This window comes from Glycine soja, chromosome 10, assembly GCF_004193775.1.
Source record: "Glycine soja cultivar W05 chromosome 10, ASM419377v2, whole genome shotgun sequence".
In the NCBI taxonomy this organism is placed as follows: domain Eukaryota; kingdom Viridiplantae; phylum Streptophyta; class Magnoliopsida; order Fabales; family Fabaceae; genus Glycine; species Glycine soja.
In genome coordinates, this window is record NC_041011.1 from 17,236,942 (window position 1) to 17,255,717 (window position 18,776).

General features: G+C 34.8%; 1 pseudogene; it reads right to left on the reverse strand.

The window, feature by feature from the left end:
• Positions 1-4,811: 4,811 nt before the first annotated feature.
• Positions 4,812-6,425, reverse strand: LOC114371478 (annotated as a pseudogene).
• Positions 6,426-18,776: the final 12,351 nt, after the last annotated feature.

The window sequence follows — 18,776 nt, forward strand, 5'->3', positions numbered from 1 at the left end:
AAGAAATTCCCCGGCAATGGCGCCAAACACTTGTTGGTAGCGTGTGTCGCCAAGTGTACCGATTCGCACAAGTAGTATAAAACGGTAAGACCGAGTATCGTATCCTCGGGGAATTTGTTTCACCATGACCATGTACATTTAGTATGTAAACACTTATACAGATTCAAATAAGGCAAATGTTGAGTTCTGTACTAGAAAATCTATTTGAACCTAAACAAAATATCTAAAGTTGTAAAAAGTGAAAACTATCAAGTTAAAAGCATTGGGGAGTGTTCTATTGAATTTATCTTGATGTACGAAAGGTATTTTTCTCTATTTAACGTTATCCTAGTGTTCTTATGCTGAGAAACTACTCAAACCATGATTCCTCACATGAATGAGCCTAACTCTCTTTAGACTTCGTCCTTGATCCCTCGACAAACTTGTTCTAAAACAGTTGCACTAGGCCTACAACATAAAATGGACTAGATCACTGCACTCCATTCCTAGACATATAGATTTCTATCTTGCTCTATCAAGTTCTAAGGTTTTAAAGCATTTTCCAATACTAAAAAGCCTAACTGCACATACAAATGGGTGATCAAGCCACAAGCATGTAAAATAAGCATAGATAGAAGCAATAAACATAGAAAAATAACATTAAATAGATAGTAAGAATAGTACATCAAAATGGTTCAGTAGAACTCCCCAACAAAGGAGCTTAGCCTTCCATAATAAGCAAAAACTCAAAAACTACAAGAAAGAAGCTATTTTTGTTGAAAGAACTTGGAAGAAGATGATGGAGGATGTCTCTTCCAGCCTCTACACCCTAACTCTCTCCATTTTTCTGGAATAAGCTCTCCTTGTTGCTCAAAAGTCATCTTTCTCTTCTTGTTGTTATTTCATTTCCGCCAATTTCAATGTTTTAAAGGCTCTTGGACCTTTCATCTTTTGAAGGCTTGCTTAGCGAGCTTGTCTCGCTAAGCGAGAGTGGGCGCACTGAGCGCGAGAAGAGACGACATCCACGCTGGGCGAGCTTGTTGTGCACTGGGTGAGCACATCTCTGGCTTATCCTCTTCTAGGGTTTCCCATCCGCTAAGCGAGCTGGATGCCTCGCTAAGCGGATTCATCTCGCTGAGCGGATCTACCTCGCTAAGCGAGTCATCAGCTGCTTGAACCTTCTCTTCTTTGGCCTGAAATTGAGTTAGATTCAACAGTAAGTCACAAAAAATGGAGTTTCTACTCTATAAAATCACACAATAAGGAAAAATATGTACAATTCCTACAGAAAGAACCATAAATTAGAGGTACAGTGCTATTTCCTTACAAATTTTTAATACAAAACTAACTCATGAATAGCAACTAACAATGACCAGATTGGGGTTGTTGGCCCTCAATGGGTATAGGAGCGGAGTTATCGACATTCTCATCGGGAACGTGTGCAACATTGGGTGGTGTATAGTTGGGAGGCAATCCATATGGTGGGAAGGAATGCTTGCTCTAGACTTGCACAAAATGGGGGCCACCCGTACTTCCCAATGCTTCGCTTCCCTAACCTACAATATCCAAGATTGGATGATTTACTTGATTAAGGCCAAATGGGTGAGTCGAGTCCACCTCAGTGGCGATACTTTTGGCAATGACTGTAGCCATGTTGACCTCCTTCATTTTTCTCATACTCATCATGGCTTCCATCATTGTGATCATTTGCTCCTTCATAGCCTCCATGTCGGCCTTCATCTATTCCTGTACCTCCTCTATTTCGCTCATCACTTTAGCTTTGGCACATGTTCGGTATAGGCGCCATTGCGTGTTCTTTCCTTTTGATTACAATGATTATAGTTCTGATTTCTAGGAAAGAATGCAATGAGCAATGCAACCGATGTGAAAAGAAAAATAAGAATGGATGTATGTGAATGGTACATTGTTGAAGTATTGCAAATTTACACAAGGACATCCAGTGGAACATAGGGTCGAATCAATTAAAATAATATTGTTCATTACATCTTGTCAGGGTCAAAGTGCAACTGGAAATAAAACATGGACATCAACAATCCCAAATTTAGTAAATTATTTAGCTCAATCATGTGTTAGCAGTGGCCAAAGAAGCTATGTAACCTCGATCTATCTTCTGCCCCAACTTTTACAAGCTGATTATTTCCATACTTGACCTTGACTCAATGAAAACATTTTCTTAAAAGCATGTGCTTGGTTCGACCCTATGTTTGCAAGAATAGATATTTTGATTGTCAATACTTCAACAACCTATCATAAAGATGAATGATTAAGGCATACTTATGCTATGCATGACAAATGTAATTATGAGATTGACATGAGAAGCCCGAAGAACCATCCTTTCCTATTTAACAATGCATTAGGTACCATGTTCACGTGATTTTCAATTATTTAGTCTCAATAACCTTTTCTTTCTTCAGGAAATAGAACATGAGAATGTTATTCCTGTGTATCATTGAAAATGTGTTTGATTAACTATTAAAATTGGTTGAGATTATTTTTTATATTCACAAGAATGATTAAAACATGTGTTTGGTTAAACTATTTTTTCCTCAGAATATATATTATAATTACTAAAATATCTTTATCACACAAATCTCATTACACCATTTGTCCCCTCCCCATGTGTTTGACGATTACGATAATTGAAACAGAAACAAAAATTGTCAATTAAGAAAGGAGCATTAGAGGAAAAGGAAAAATTACTGTAAAATGAAGGAGCAAAATTTGCAAGATTGAAAAAATTTTAAACACATATCATGAAAAGACAATGAAAGAGTAGTAAGATAGTGATTAGTAAGAGGGTATATATGAAATTTTACTCATGAAGAGACATTCTTGTCCCATATGGGAAATTTTTCGATGTCTCTCCTATTGGGATTTAATATTGGTAGAACGTGAGATTAGGAACTTTTCAAGAATAAAATATACTAAAGATTAAATTTTTTATTATCTTGTAATAAACATGGAAACATTTTGTTCAATCCTATATTTTTGAGAATAACTAAATAGTCTACGAAACAAACGTCCAAGTTTATTATTTGAAGACTTCACATATTACCTTTTATAAAATTTATTAAGTAATTAAGTTATTTTAGTTTAGTTTCTTCTTGTTTTATTTTAGTCCTTTTAATATATTTATTTGATACGAACTAAAAATAAATTATCTTACAAGGATAAAAATTAAAAAAAATACAATGACTAAAACAAAATAACGAGGAACAAAATCTTAGAAGAATATTTTTTGAAAATAATACTTTTATAATGACAAATAAAAAATAGTATATTACATAAATCAAAGCATTTTTTTAATAAGAAGACATTTAGGATTTTATTTCACACTCCACTAATATTTTCCTGTTAAGTTCATACATCTTTTTTAATACTATTATCAGGTTCAAGCTTGGATAATATTTTATATGGTTAAAGTTAAAAGTGTGTCATATCGTTCTTATAAGGTTTAATATATAATATCTTTTGCATTAATTATTTTTTCACAAAAATATTCTTCTTTAAAGTCAGATATAGAATAATAACATTATGGTGAAAGAAACAAGACCCATTAATATTTTTTAATTTTGTTTATAGGGATAGTTTTGAAAAAAAATACCAATTTAAGATAAATTTAATCATCTCTACTAAATAACTAAATTTGTTATTTGAAACAACAATAGTATATATATTTTTTATGAGTGAGAAAATAAAAACATAGAAGAACACAAAATGAAAATTATTCCATAGTGAAGGAAACCCCGGAGCATATGCATAAACCAAATGCCTCATTTCTATCAGGCAGTTATAAAACCAGCATATTGTTGTTTGACAAAGCTCCCTTTTTTGGCTAGCCAATTGGTGCATTGGTTTGTTTCTTTGAAGACATGAATGAAGGTAATCTTCCAAGGTAGAGTACACCAAATTGTTGGATCTAGCTGATTATTGAAGCGTGAAGATGAAGTTGAATATCAGTGTCTGAAATCAATTGAAAAGCCACCTGTGAGTCAGATTCGAAGATCACATTATTCTAACCAGCATCCCAAGCGATAGTATCACAAAGATATAGCATGAAGCTTGACATTCATATTTGTTTTATGCCCACAAGAAGTTTTCTAACTGCCTCTATGATAGTGGTTGAAATCGATCAAGCATGTTCTAGTTCCACTGCCCATTAACAAGAACATCTTTAACTACAAGGTTGGTATCAGAGATGTGGAGATAGTCCAACATACCACAAATTGGTCCCTCATAAAATAACGAGATATCCGCTCTCCCCACTCTGTATATAAAGCCCTTCTTTAGAAACTCAAGAGCCTTAATAGTTGAAGACCAAGTATAGGAACACCATGCATGCATGATGGATGTGTTAGATAAATACTTGTGCTTTAACATATCAATCCACATTTGTCCTAATCATGAAGAATTCCCCAATTTTTTCCCAAGCGTTGACACATTCACTGATCTAGAGTTTCAAATGCTCAGACCTCTAGAGTTCATCATATTTGTCAACACTATCGACACTACAATACTCTTTCTCCTCACTGGGAACCAAAGATAGGACATAGTCATTTATTTTGTCAACAACATCTTTTGTAGAGGCTAGAATAGCTCTTTTTTGCAAGAAATGTTCGTTGTTGTAGTTTTTTAATAAATCTGGATATGTTGCATCAACGATTTCTTGGATAGGATCATCAAAGTCCATTATAAGAAACTCTTCTGGGATGGTGATTTCGTTATATCCATCATTAGGTTGTCCAAGTTTTCCATCACCTATGTCTAGTAGCCAATCAGAAAACTGTTTGAGTTCATCACTGTTGGCCTGGTCAAAAGGAATGGATTGCAACCGCATGTTTTTTTGTCAGTTTAAGAATTTCACAATGATCCCAAATGTATGATGCATTTAGAAATGCATGGACAATATCAGAGCGATTACCTCTTGGCACAACAAGTAGTATTTGCTAGAAATCACCACCGAAAACAATAACCTTTCCCCCAAAAGGTCTATCATTGTGCATGATGTCTTTTAAGCTTTTGTCAAGTGCTTCAAAACTAAACTTATGACACATTGGAGCTTCGTCCCAAATTATTAATTTTTTCATCTACAACAATTCAGCCAAGTCACTCCCTTGATGAATATTGCATGTTGAATTTTGTGTTGTAAGCACTGGTATAGCAAACTTAGAATGTGATGTTCTACCTCCGGGAAGCAATAATGAAGCAATCCCACTTGATGCCACTGTTAAAACAATGCCTCCATTAAACCGTATAGCAGATGATAAAGTTTTCCACATAAAGGTCTTGCCAGTTCCACCATATCCATAGAGAAAATAAACTCCCCCTGATTGACTTGCAACAACACACATAATCTTATTGAAAATAGAAACCTGCTCATCTGCATTTAGTAATGTATACATCATGAATTAGTAGTATGGATTGTTGGGAATGAATACTGTGTAAAGTAAAACTAAAATATGTTGTACATACCTATTTGTGAGTGATAACAGCTGTTAAATTTGGCGGCCAAAACTTCCTTGTCATAAGCCATTTCATTGTAGATGAGCCTATTTTGGTGTGGGTTGGCAACATAGCCTATTGGGTATAGCATTGAAGGGAAATCTCATAGGCTTTTCCTATTGGCTTGTAGCATATTTTCAATTTAAGTCAAACAAAGATGCATTGTTTCTTTGTTAGTGAGTTGAATGCCTACGAATAGTAAAATAATGACATCGTTAGCAAGTGAGTTGTTTCCTATGAATGATATGTAGTTATTTAGGATTTATGAAATTACCTTGTCTTCTATGATTAAATACAATATCATCTGCCATCCATTGCCAAGTTTGTTCCCACACATATTCTGGTCTATCCATGGTATTCATAAATAGCAGCTTGACAAATAACTTTCTAAGGAAGTGTGGAGTTCCCCAAGTGTTAGCCTCTCCTAAAGCACCAACAAATTCTTGATCACTTACTAGGAAACCTTTTGCAAAGCATGCTTCTCTAAATGTATGGTAGACGACATTGTCTATTGTTCTGATATCTTTGTAAGATTGTGACCCTTTAACGGAGGAAAGCATCATCCTCATGTAGAACAACTCTCTAGTTGAAGGGGGTACCCATATAAGCCTCCCTATTGTATTTCCTTGTTTTCTTGGTTGCCAGCATCTTTTGTGTGCAACATAAATGAATTTGGACACATATTCAGCATAAGTAAGATCCCGTCCATGATGGTATATTTTATTAGAATCCATCCAAGCTGTAAACGTTGATTCTTTGATTGTACTCTTGGATAGTACTACCCTAATTTGTTGACTATCTGTCCAGTAAACAGGCCATTGATTTTGAAGGTGGAAATAAAGACGTTCAATTGTTGGTGCACGTCCATGCATAGGGAATGCAAAAATCTTCCAACATGCTTTAGGGGGCGAGACATACCTATTGAATGATTAGTAAAACATAAACACAAAATATGTATCAATAAATGTAATAGCGAAGGGGTGTTGTGTATAGATGGATGTTGTGCATTTAATGAACATATCAGTGATACATACCGGCAATCAAGATAGTGTTTAATTTCATCGTCAACCTGATTCTGTCTACTATTTTGGTTCTGCACATTAACAATATCTATTGTAATCTGATAAGAACCTTTGTAGATGTACTTAAACATGTATTTGATTGATGTACTCTGATTGCACCATTTGACATTCAGGTGTGTTCTGTATTTGAGTAACAATTGTGGACTGTATGGTACAACAAATCGATTATCAAGTTCAATACCATGTTTTCAAACCATACGTCCGTTATTTCTTCTCCTATATACTGGAAATCCATCTTGGTCAACAATTTTTGCTTCGTGGAACTTCTTAGGAAAAAATCTAATACACTTCCCATTGATCATACATGGTGCCCTTCTATTTGGCAGTCCACATGGACCATGAATCATATGGTTGGAGACTACTTCATACTATGGAAGCAATGACTTCCAACATTATTTTAATGATGCCAAAGAATCAAGAGTTAAGCAAGTTCCAAAGAATCAGGCCACAAGAATCAAGTCTCAAAGAATCAAGATTCAAGAACAATTAAGTTTCAAGATTCAATATTCAAGAACAATCAAGATCAAGATTCAAGATTCAAGAGAAGAAATCGAAACAGAGTTAAGACTTCACAAGGGAAGTATTTTTCAAAAATCCAAACAGCACAATTTTGTTTTACAAAAGAATTTTCTCAAAAATTTTCTAAGTTACCAGAGTGTTTACTCTCGGGTAATCGATTACTAGTTTCATGTAATCGATTACCAGTGATCAAATTTGATTTCAAAAATTTTTTAACTGATTTGCAACATTCCAAAATATTTTTCAAATGGTGTAATCGATTACACTATATTGGAAATCGATTACCAGTGTATCTGAATGTTGGAATTCAAATCCAATTGCGAAGAGTCACAACTTTTCATAAAATGCATTGTGTAATCCATTACATGATTATGGTAATCGATTACCAGTGATAAGTTTAGAATAAAAAGTCAATAGTTGTAACTCTTGACATGATTTTCTCATTGTTATAACTCTTCCAATGGTTTTCTTGACCAGACATGAAGAGTCTATAAAAGTAAGACCTTGACTTGCATTAAAAAGAACTTTTACAACTCTTTAACAATTTTTGAGAACTTCTAAGAATTCCTTTCTACTCATCTCTCTTCTTGTTCTTCCTTTGCAAAAAAGCTTTCTAAGTTTTGTTTTTCCAAACCTTGTTTTTTTCTGCAAGTGAAAATTCTGCAGAAAACAAAAGTGTGCTATCTTTTCTTCTCTTCTCCCTTTGCCAAAAGAATAGAAGGACTAACCGCCTGAATTCTTTTGTGTCTCCCTTCTCTCTTCCAAGAGAATTCAAAGGACTAACTGCCTGAGAATTCTTTTGATTCTTCCCTTCCCCATAAACAAAAGATTTCAAAGGACTAACTGCCTGATATATCTTTTGTTTCCCCTTACAAAGATTCAAAGGACTAACCGCCTAAGAATTCTTTGTCCTAACACATTGGAGGGTACATCCTTTGTGGTACAAGTAGAGGGTACATCTACTTGGGTTGTTATACTGAGAACAAGAGAGGGTACATCTCTTGTGGATCAGTTCAAGTGGAGGGTACATCCAGTTGGTTGTTTAAAGAGAACAAGGGAGGGTACATCCCTTGTGGATCTTTAGCTTGTAAAGGATTTTACAAGGTAGAAAGAATGAAAAGAAAATTGCCCCTCAAATGAGTCATGGCCCGAGAAGAATGAAAAGAAAAGCTATAAAGAAAGAAGATCCAAGAAGGCGTATATTGCTTGGGATGACAATGACTCATCCGATGGTTCGGAGAAGGAGATCAATCTTCTATCCAAGGACTATGAAAGTGATGAGAACATCTCTCAAGAAGTTTAAGTATGAAAAACAAAAGGCTGACTTCCATCTTCAAAGATCTAGGCACTTAAGTCATGAAAAAGGTAACATCAAAACCATTATCTTTTAAATTAAGTTAATTGAAATTTTTCTTTCATTTAACTTGTTTATATGATGACCAACAAAATTTTATTTGTTTGTCTTGTTTGATTTCTATAATGAGTTTGTGCTAATATGTTTGATTGAGTTATTTTTTTTCAAAACATGAAGTCTATTTTTTTTTAAAACAAATATTTGATGATGTCTATTATTCTTGCATGATTTTGTGTATGATATGTGAATTACTTGTTTAAAAAACAAATCTTTCATAAAGTTGTTCAAAAATCTATTATGTTATATATATTTATTTTCATATAAGAGTTTTTAGATATACAGTATTTTGACCCCCTCTCAAATCCGTTCATCCTAAGATTTCTTTCAACATTTAAGTTTTGCTAAAATATTCTCTGATAATTAATTACTACAATAATGTGATTGATTATAAAACAGTCAGGAAGAGTGTAATTGATTACCAAATGTTGTAATCGATTACAACGCATCCCTACTCTTATAAATTCAGATTTCAAAATCTGAAATCTGAAACCTCTCATTCCTCTCGCGAACCCTCATTCCCAATTCGTATTTCAGCCATAACTTACTCATTTCTTATCCATATCACATCCCACAAAGCCCAAAATTCATCTTTTTTCATCCTCTTTCATTTCAACCGATTGAAATTTTGAATAAGTCTCTCAAATAGCGAAACCATTGAAGAAGCACAAGGGTTCTTCAAGTAGAAGCCAACGGCACTCCGAGGTTCAGGATACTCCAATTCCTTCCTCCATTTTCTCCTCCTCATTGTTCTCATCGGAAGAAAAACGTATACGGTAGACAAACCTCTTCTCCTCTCATTTTATCATTGACCCTAAGTTCATAGATATGGATTTCTTTTCTGATGAGAGTTTCGAATGCACTCAAGCATTTCAAAACTCAAATCTCATTCCCTTTATGTCTTTAAAACTGCCTGTGTATTCTGAATTGGTAAAAGCTTTTTATTCTAACCTTGAAATTCAAGAAAGTACCTTGATTTCTGAGGTCTATGGGATAAAGATGGTCATTGACCAATCCCTCTTCAATGATTTGACCCAATTGTCTAGTGACGGTGTACCATTTGAAGGTGCACTAAATAATGATTGGAAGTTTGATTTTTCTGTGCATGATGCCCACCGGTTGGTTTGCACCAACCAAGAAGGCTGCTTGCCGGTTCATAGGCTCTTGAAAGCTGCATCCTTCACTATCTTATTGTTCGTATCTTACTCCCAAGATCTTCAAACCTTGCACAGATTTCTGAAGAAGATCTTATAGTCATGTGGGCCTTTCATACCGGCCGACAAATTGATTGGGCACACCTTGTCCGGTATCACATGCATAAGGCATTGTGATTAAATGCTCCTTTGCCCTATCCTCATTTAGTCACTCTTTTCCTTCAACATTTTAACATCCTTCTTGATTCTGAACCTTATGTTCCAATCAAGAGATCTTTCTTGATCGGTGTTGTTGTGGTTGCGTCCTTTGGTTACCGCAAAGAGCGTGATGGCCCTTGGGTAAAAAAGGGTGCTCAACCAAATGATGCTGAAGGACAATTACCGGTTGAAGGGGACTCTTCTCTCCTTCAGAGTATTTTGGACAGGTTTGATGGACTTCAAACCTATGTTGGTGAAAGGTTTGATGCTTTGGAACGACAAGTGGACACGCGATTCGACGAAATGGACTCAAGGATCACAAAAGTTGAAGAAGATGTCACCATCATTCACGACTGCCTTGATTTACCTCCACCACCACCATCAGTGTAGACATTACTGTTGGATCGAGTGGCCTCAGAATAATTAAGAAGGGGGGGTTGAATTAATTATTCCTAAAACTTTACCAATTAAAAATTACTCTTTTAAGGCTTTTACTTATGTTGTTAAGAGAATATGGAGTAGAAGAGAAACTTAACAAAAAGTAAAAGCGGAAATTAAATGCACAGCGGAAAGTAAAAGAGTAGGGAAGAAGGAAACAAACACACAAGAGTTACTGGTTCGGCAACAACCTGTGCCTACCTCCAGTCCCCAAGCGACCTGCGGTCCTTGAGATTTCTTTCAACCCTGTAAAAAACCTTTTACAAGCAAAGATCCACAAGGGATGTACCCTTCCTTGTTCTCTTTGAACCTAGTGGATGTACCCGCCACTAGAACTGATCCACAAGAGATGTACCCTCTCTTGTTCTCAGTCAAACCCAAGTAGATGTACCATCTACTTGTGCCACAAAGGATGTACCCTCCAATGTGTTAAGACAAAGATCTCAGGCTGTTACACCTTTGATACTTTGTGAATGGGGATACAAAAGAATTCTCAGGCGGTTAAACCTTTGAACGCTTTTGTATTAGGGAATGGGAAGAATCAAAAGAATTCTCAGACTGTGTCATTTTGAATTCTTTGACAAGGGAGAAGGGAGACTCAAAAGAATTCAGGCGGTTAGTCCTTCCTTCTTTTGGAAAAGAGAGAAGAGAGACACAAAAAGAATTTAGGCGATTAGTCCTTGGCAAATTCTTTTTGGCAAAGGGAGAAGAGAATGAAAAGATGAATAGCACAAGTTTTCAAGGTTTAGAAAACCAGAAAACTTTAGAAAGGTTTTGGTACAAAGAAGAAGAAGAAGAACTTCAAAGAGATTTCAAGGCTTGTAAAGGATTGATTGGAAAAGCAAAAGTATTCAAGATTGTTGTTAGAAAGATTGATTTAGAATACAAAACAAAGCCTTGCTTTTATAGACTCTTCATGTCTGGTCAAGAAGGCCATTCAGAAGAGTTATAACTTTTTAGAAAGACTTAAAACCCATTTGAAAAAGTCAAAACCTTTTTGAAGAGTTACATCTTTAGATTTTTCAAAAACAAACACTGGTAATCGATTACCAAATAAGTGTAATCGATTACACAAAGCTTTTGAGTGAAATCATGTGACTCTTCACTTTTAAATTTGAATTTCAACGTTCAAGGACACTGGTAATCGATTACCAAATAAGTGTAATCGATTACACAAAGCTTTTGAGTGAAATCATGTGACTCTTCACTTTTAAATTTGAATTTCAACGTTCAAGGACACTGGTAATCGATTACCAAAACATTGTAATCGATTACAGCCTTTTGAAAATATTTGGAACGTTGTAAATTCAGTTTGAAAACTTTTTCAAACTCATTTTACTACTAGTAATCGATTACAACAATATGGTAATCGATTACCAGAGAGTAAAAACTCTTTGGTAAAGGTTTTGTCAAAAACTCATGTGCTATTCAATATTTTGAAAAAAAAATTTAATACTTATCTTGAGTCTTTTCTTCATTCTTGAATCTTGAATCTTGAATCTTGATCTTGATCTTGATTCTTGAAATCTTGATCTTGATTCTTGAGATCTTGAATCTTGATCTTGATTCTTGAGATCTTGAATCTTTGTTTGTAGGCTTTCTTCTTGAGTCTTGAATTCTTCTTGATTCTTGAACTTGAAAGGTTTTGGTACAAAGAAGAAGAAGAAGAACTTCAAAGAGATTTCAAGGCTTGTAAAGGATTGATTGGAAAAGCAAAAGTATTCAAGATTGTTGTTAGAAAGATTGATTTAGAATACAAAACAAAGCCTTGCTTTTATAGACTCTTCATGTCTGGTCAAGAAGGCCATTCAGAAGAGTTATAACTTTTTAGAAAGACTTAAAACCCATTTGAAAAAGTCAAAACCTTTTTGAAGAGTTACATCTTTAGATTTTTCAAAAACAAACACTGGTAATCGATTACCAAATAAGTGTAATCACTTACACAAAGCTTTTGAGTGAAATCATGTGACTCTTCACTTTTAAATTTGAATTTCAACGTTCAAGGACACTGGTAATCGATTACCAAATAAGTGTAATCGATTACACAAAGCTTTTGAGTGAAATCATGTGACTCTTCACTTTTAAATTTGAATTTCAACGTTCAAGGACACTGGTAATCGATTACCAAAACATTGTAATCGATTACAGCCTTTTGAAAATATTTGGAACGTTGTAAATTCAGTTTGAAAACTTTTTCAAACTCATTTTACTACTAGTAATCGATTACAACAATATGGTAATCGATTACCAGAGAGTAAAAACTCTTTGGTAAAGGTTTTGTCAAAAACTCATGTGCTATTCAATGTTTTGAAAAAAAAATTTAATACTTATCTTGAGTCTTTTCTTCATTCTTGAATCTTGAATCTTGAATCTTGATCTTGATCTTGATTCTTGAAATCTTGATCTTGATTCTTGAGATCTTGAATCTTGATCTTGATTCTTGAGATCTTGAATCTTTGTTTGTAGGCTTTCTTCTTGAGTCTTGAATTCTTCTTGATTCTTGAACTTGAATCTTGAATCTTGATCTTTGAGATGGATGTTCTTTGATTCACTTGAGCTTTTTGTTCATCACATTTGTCATCATCTTTTGTTGTCATCATTGTTATCATCAAAACACTTTTGAATCATTGTTGATTCATCATGAAGCATTGCTTCCACAATTACTATTATTAATAGTATTTTGATTTCTAGCCGTGTATTTGGGTATATTATTATGACATTTGAACACTTATTTTTTTTTTAATATTTGCTTACTATGACTGAACATGATATTTATAGGTTGTGATATATGACTAAGTGGTTTGCATTTCAATTTAGTTTTATTCATGTTTTGCTTTATGTATGTTTTAGAATCTTTTATGTTTGTTTTACAAATTATGCTTTGTGTATGATATTATTCATGTTTTACGCACTTTGGCCTTTTTGATGTTGCCAAAGGGGGAGAGAAAAATGGGTATTTTAGAAATCAAGATATTATATTAAAATTAAGCATAAATTCAAAAAGAAAGGGGGAGAAAGAAATGAGTGAACGGTAGAACAAAACTTGTATGTATCCTCTTGATTTCAGGATTGTCATCATCAAAAAGGGGGAGACTATGGAAGCAATGACTTCCAAGATTATTTTGATGATGCCAAATAATCAAGAGTTAAGCAAGTTCCAAAGAATCAAGCTTCAAGAATCAAATCTCAAAGAATCAAGATTCAAGAACAATTAAGTTTCAAGATTCAAGAACAATCAAGATTAAGATTCAAGACTCAAGATTCAAGTTTCAAGAAAAGTTGATTTCAAGATTCAAGAGAAGAAATTGAGAAGCAACAGTCAAGACTTCACAAGGGAAGTATTTTTCAAAAATCCAAACATAGCACAATTTTGTTTTACAAAAGAATTTTCTGAAAAGAATTTCTAAGTTACCAGAGTGTTTACTCTCTGGTAATCGATTACCAGTTTCATGTAATTGATTACCAGTGACCAAATTTGATTTCAAAATGTTTTTCAAATGGTATAATCGATTACACTATATTATTAATCAATTACCAGTGTATCTGAACTTTGGAATTCAAATCCAATTCTGAAAAGTCACCACTTATCATAAAATGCATTGTGTAATCGATTACATGATTATGGTAATCGATTACCAGTGATACGTTTTGAATAAAAAGTCAACAATTTTAACTCTTGACATGATTTTCTCAAGGTTATAACTCTTCCAATGGTTTTCTTGACCAGACATGAAGAGTCTATAAAAGTAAGACCTTGACTTGCATTAAAAAGAACTTTTACAACTCTTTAACAATTTTTTAGAACTTCTAAGAATTCCTTTCTACTCATCTCTCTTCTTGTTCTTACTTTGCCAAAAAGATTTCTAAGTTTTGTTTTTCCAAACCTTGTTTTTTTCTGCAAGTGAAAATTCTGCAGAAAACAAAAGTGTGCTATCTTTTCTTCTCTTCTCCCTTTGCCAAAAGAATAGAAGGACTAACCGCCTGAATTCTTTTGTGTCTCCCTTCTCTTTTCCAAGAGAATTCAAAGGACTAACCGCCTAAGAATTCTTTTGATTCTTCCCTTCCCCTTAAACAAAAGATTTCAAAGGACTAACCGCCTGAGATATCGTTTGTTTCCCCTTACAAAGATTCAAAGGACTAACCGCCTGAGAATTCTTTGTCCTAACACATTGGAGGGTACATCATTTGTGGTACAAGTAGAGGGTTCATCTACTTGGGTTGTTATACTGAGAACAAGAGAGGGTACATCCACTTGGTTGTTCAAAGAGAACAAGGGAGGGTACATCCCTTGTGGATCTTTAGCTTGTAAAGGATTTTACAAGGTTGAAAGAAATCTCAAGAACCGTTGGTTGCTTGGGGACTATATGTAGGCACGGGTTGTTGCCGAACCAATATAAATCTTGTGTTTGTCTTCTCCTTCCCTACACTCTTTAATTTCCGCTGTGTACTTTTAATTGCCGCTTTTACTTTTGGTTAAGTTTTTGTTTCTGTTCTTTACTTTCTTAACTTAGTAGTAAAAGCCTAGTTGAATCTAGTAACATTAAGAAGGATAAACTTTTTAATTAGTCAAGACACATTAATAATTAATTCAACCCCCCCCCCTTCTTAATTATTTTGAGGCCACTTGATCCAACACATACAATTCTGGATATGTGTCCTTAATTGGTATCTCTTCAGAAATTAGGTTATCAATGTCTTTTGGATTGGGATACTTGTTTGAAGGTTGCAGAAATATTAAAATATAAGCATGAGGCAATCCTCTTTTTTTCCACTCAATTGTGTAAACAACTGTAATGAACATGGAATATTAGTAGCAACATTAATAATGTACAATTATAATTATAGTTTAGCATTTGAATTGTAGGAAAACATTGGTTGAGTTGGTAATTACTTACATCCAAGAATGGCACCAAAGACATGTCCACGTTTGAGATCATTCATCAATTGATTTAGCTTCATTTTGAATACCCGTGAGACAACATCAGGGCAATCATGAGGTGTCAGATTGGATTTCCTAACTTTTCTTTGTATTTTTTGCCATGTTGGATTGCATGTTAATGTCAAGAATAGGTCCGGAAATCCAATATGGCCACAAATTGTCATCCCATCAAAATATAGTTGTTCCATATACCTCTTACCACTAACAAAAGAACTAGGAAGTATAACTCTCATTCCTTTTTGATTGCCAAGTGTTTCGGGGTCATTATTATAGGCACTCAAATTCATGTACTTGTCAACTCTGAGTTCCTGTTGATGTTGCCTAACATAGTTTAGTTTTTGAGACTCAATCATACACTAGCCATCAACAATCCATTGTTGAAACAATCTCCTTGAATGTAGTATTGTTTGAGCTTCATTGTCCCTTGATTGCAGTCTGTAATAGAAATATTCATGCATGGTAACTTTTTTCCTCTTTGCAGCATGGATATTTGGATGATCCTTATGAAGAATATTTGGTCTATAGCCATCTTTTCCTTTGGGGTACAAAAGGGGATATTGCAAAGGCAAATGTGCAGGATGTAGTTCATTTATTCTTTTTAGCACTCCTGTTTGCTTTTCTATTATGATATCCCTTTGATTACCTATGTGCTCATCACCAATAATCAAAGCAACAACTTCAGCAGTATTTGGCATGTTATATAATCTTCCATCTGACTGCCTATCACAAATGAGTTTCAGCTTGAGGTTAGAAACCGCAGAAGATTGTAGTTTGTCCCTTGCTATTTTGAACTTTTGTGCATAATGATTGTTGTTATCTAGCATATTCTTGATACCAATGATAATGTCTTCATCAAGAACATCTTTGATGTTGTACATTCATGAAGGTGCATAACCAAGTGTTGATGGTATACATTATTAAAAGACAATTTAAAAATATGTAATGTAACATGCAATTGGTTGAATGGTAACACTTACGGGTTTTACGAAAGCATGTTGCTGACTTCGTTGTCTATATCATAAATATATAATTGTGCAAACTTTGGTGAGTTATTCGGCATAGGTAGGAGGCTTCCAATAAGATGATGCCCTTGACCATGTATAAGGAATGTAGGAGGCCCTCTTCATGTATTATAGCTTGTGTCAACTTTGACACCAGGCGATGTGAATACAAACATTAGATTATATGAACGAATGTTTTGCTCGAAGTTCTTAGCTTGAGAGCCGTTGGTATCAAAGAGTAGTTGCCTCAACGGTTGTGGAGCATCTTGTAGTACAGGCAGTTGTATTTTTCCATCACCACAACATAATGCAAACTTTGGGTTTTTGTTTGTTTGTCTTTGTTAATCCTTTCATCTTACCACATCATAGTTTTACAGTGTTTGCATTGCCAAACTGGATCTCCAATATCATTGTAACCTGGACCTACACATTAATTTGTAAGTTTAGATTCTCCCCTCAATCAAAAGGAATTAAAGAAAGCACCATGTAAGTTGAAAGTTGATTGCCCAAATCGGTATTTTGATATTGATATGGTGTGTCTAGATTCCTATATTCATCAGTATCAGCATCATCCTCCGTTGGTGGGTCGTTGTTAGTCGATGAAAACGACTAACTTTTGTGTATAAAACTTGTATAAGTTGTATCAAACTCTCCCAATTTATGGTTATTTTGTAGTGTTATAAGTATTTTCTGTTAAGTATAGGTAATAAATACTTAGTATTTTCATTTTGTGTGTTTAATGATCATTTTCTCTCAATTTCAGGTTAATTAGGCAAGCTTTGGAAAGTGTTGTTTTTCACCTTATCGCTAAGCCAATTTGCTGGCTTAGCGAGCGTCCGCTAAGCGCAACACTCTTGGGCTAAGCGCGTGGAAGACTCTGGAAGAAGATGAGTTGTACAAGTTCGCTAAGCGTACCGCTTCATCTCACTAAGTGCACCGCTTCAGTTCATCCGCTAAGCGAGAAAGGCACGCTAAGCCAAAAATCACTAACGTGCGCTAAGCGGTCCATAAGTGTGCTAAGCGCATGAGCATGAACAAGGCCACCTATTTAAGCTTGAAATCAGATTTTAGAAAGAGAGTTTGGACTGGGATTTAGAGCTTTGCATGTCTAGGGTTTCTAGAGAGAGAAAGGTCCAAGTTCTAGAGAGTTTTGAGAGATTTTGTTGTGTAAAGATCTGCAAAGACCAGAGGTGAAGGAGTTTGTGAGTGATTGTGAGATCCTAGAGGTGAAGGAGACATCCTCACCACTTGTATTTTTACAATCTTTCATCTTGTTCTTCTCTTTGTTGTTAAGAAGGCTTCCTGGTATGGAAAGCTAAATCCTCTGTTGGATCTTCCCTGTAGATACCTGATGTAAATATATTTCTATCTATTTAATGATGTTTTTTGTGTTCTCTGTGCTATCTACTTTTCATTCCAGTATGCCTTTACCTTGATCACATAGATGTGTGCTTTGTTGGGGTCATTCAATAGTGGAAACTGGTCTGACTCTAAAGTCCTTGATAGTTCAGGGATGAGTTGTCGTGCTTTCACGAGGAATTGGGGTGCAATAATTTAGTTGAGTATGTGTGTCTTAATGTGGTCTTGGTTGAGTTTAGTCTTACAAGAGGAATCTATGAACGATGCTTGATCAAGATTAGGCTAAACTATCATGAGGAATTGGGGTTTAGTATCTCAGGAGACACCATAAGAACACATGTGCATTGTTAGATAGAGAATATCTTTTTAGCATCAGGCACCTATTAGGAAGACCAACGTGTTCTCTACTTGTTTTTACACATCATTTCTCTCGCGTGATTTTCTTTTATTTTGCACAAATAGTTTATACACCTGTTCATATTCACACTTACCTTTACACACCAGACACCTATTTGCTGAAATAGCTTACCAAATAACACAAGTTCCCCGAGTGTTCGATACTCGGTTCTTACCGTTTTATACTACTTGTGTGATCCGGTGCACTTGCCGGAAGCCGAACAAGTTTTTGGCGCCGTTGCCGAGGAACTTCTTTTTATTTGGGAAGTTAGCTCGTTTTTAGGTGTCTATTCTTTATTCTTTTATTACTTGAGAATATTTGTTTTTTGTTTATGTTTGTTTTTCTCTTGACTTGGTGACTACTGCTTTTGTTAGTGCTTTGTATGCATAGTAAATCTTCTGCAGATGATTTAGTTCCATGAGATTTGGAGCTTTTTAAGGGGTGAAATGAATATCTTGATGGCACACGATCAAGGGTGGGAACATGAGTTAAGTTCTTACAATCAGTATGAAGAAGGAAAAAAAAAACTCCTAATCTTGAAAGTGTGTTTGAAGAATTCATGGCATACCATGCTAGCTCAAAAGCTAATCAAAATTCAATGAAAAATCATGAAATTCATTTTGGTAAGAACTACCCAATAGAAAACTTTCAAGGGGGACAAGCATTACAACCTTACTATCAAAATGAAGTAGAAAGAGGTTCCAATCTAGATAAACTGTTGATGCAATTCGAGGAAACCTTAAGTGCCATTCTTTCTTTAATAACTAACATCTTTC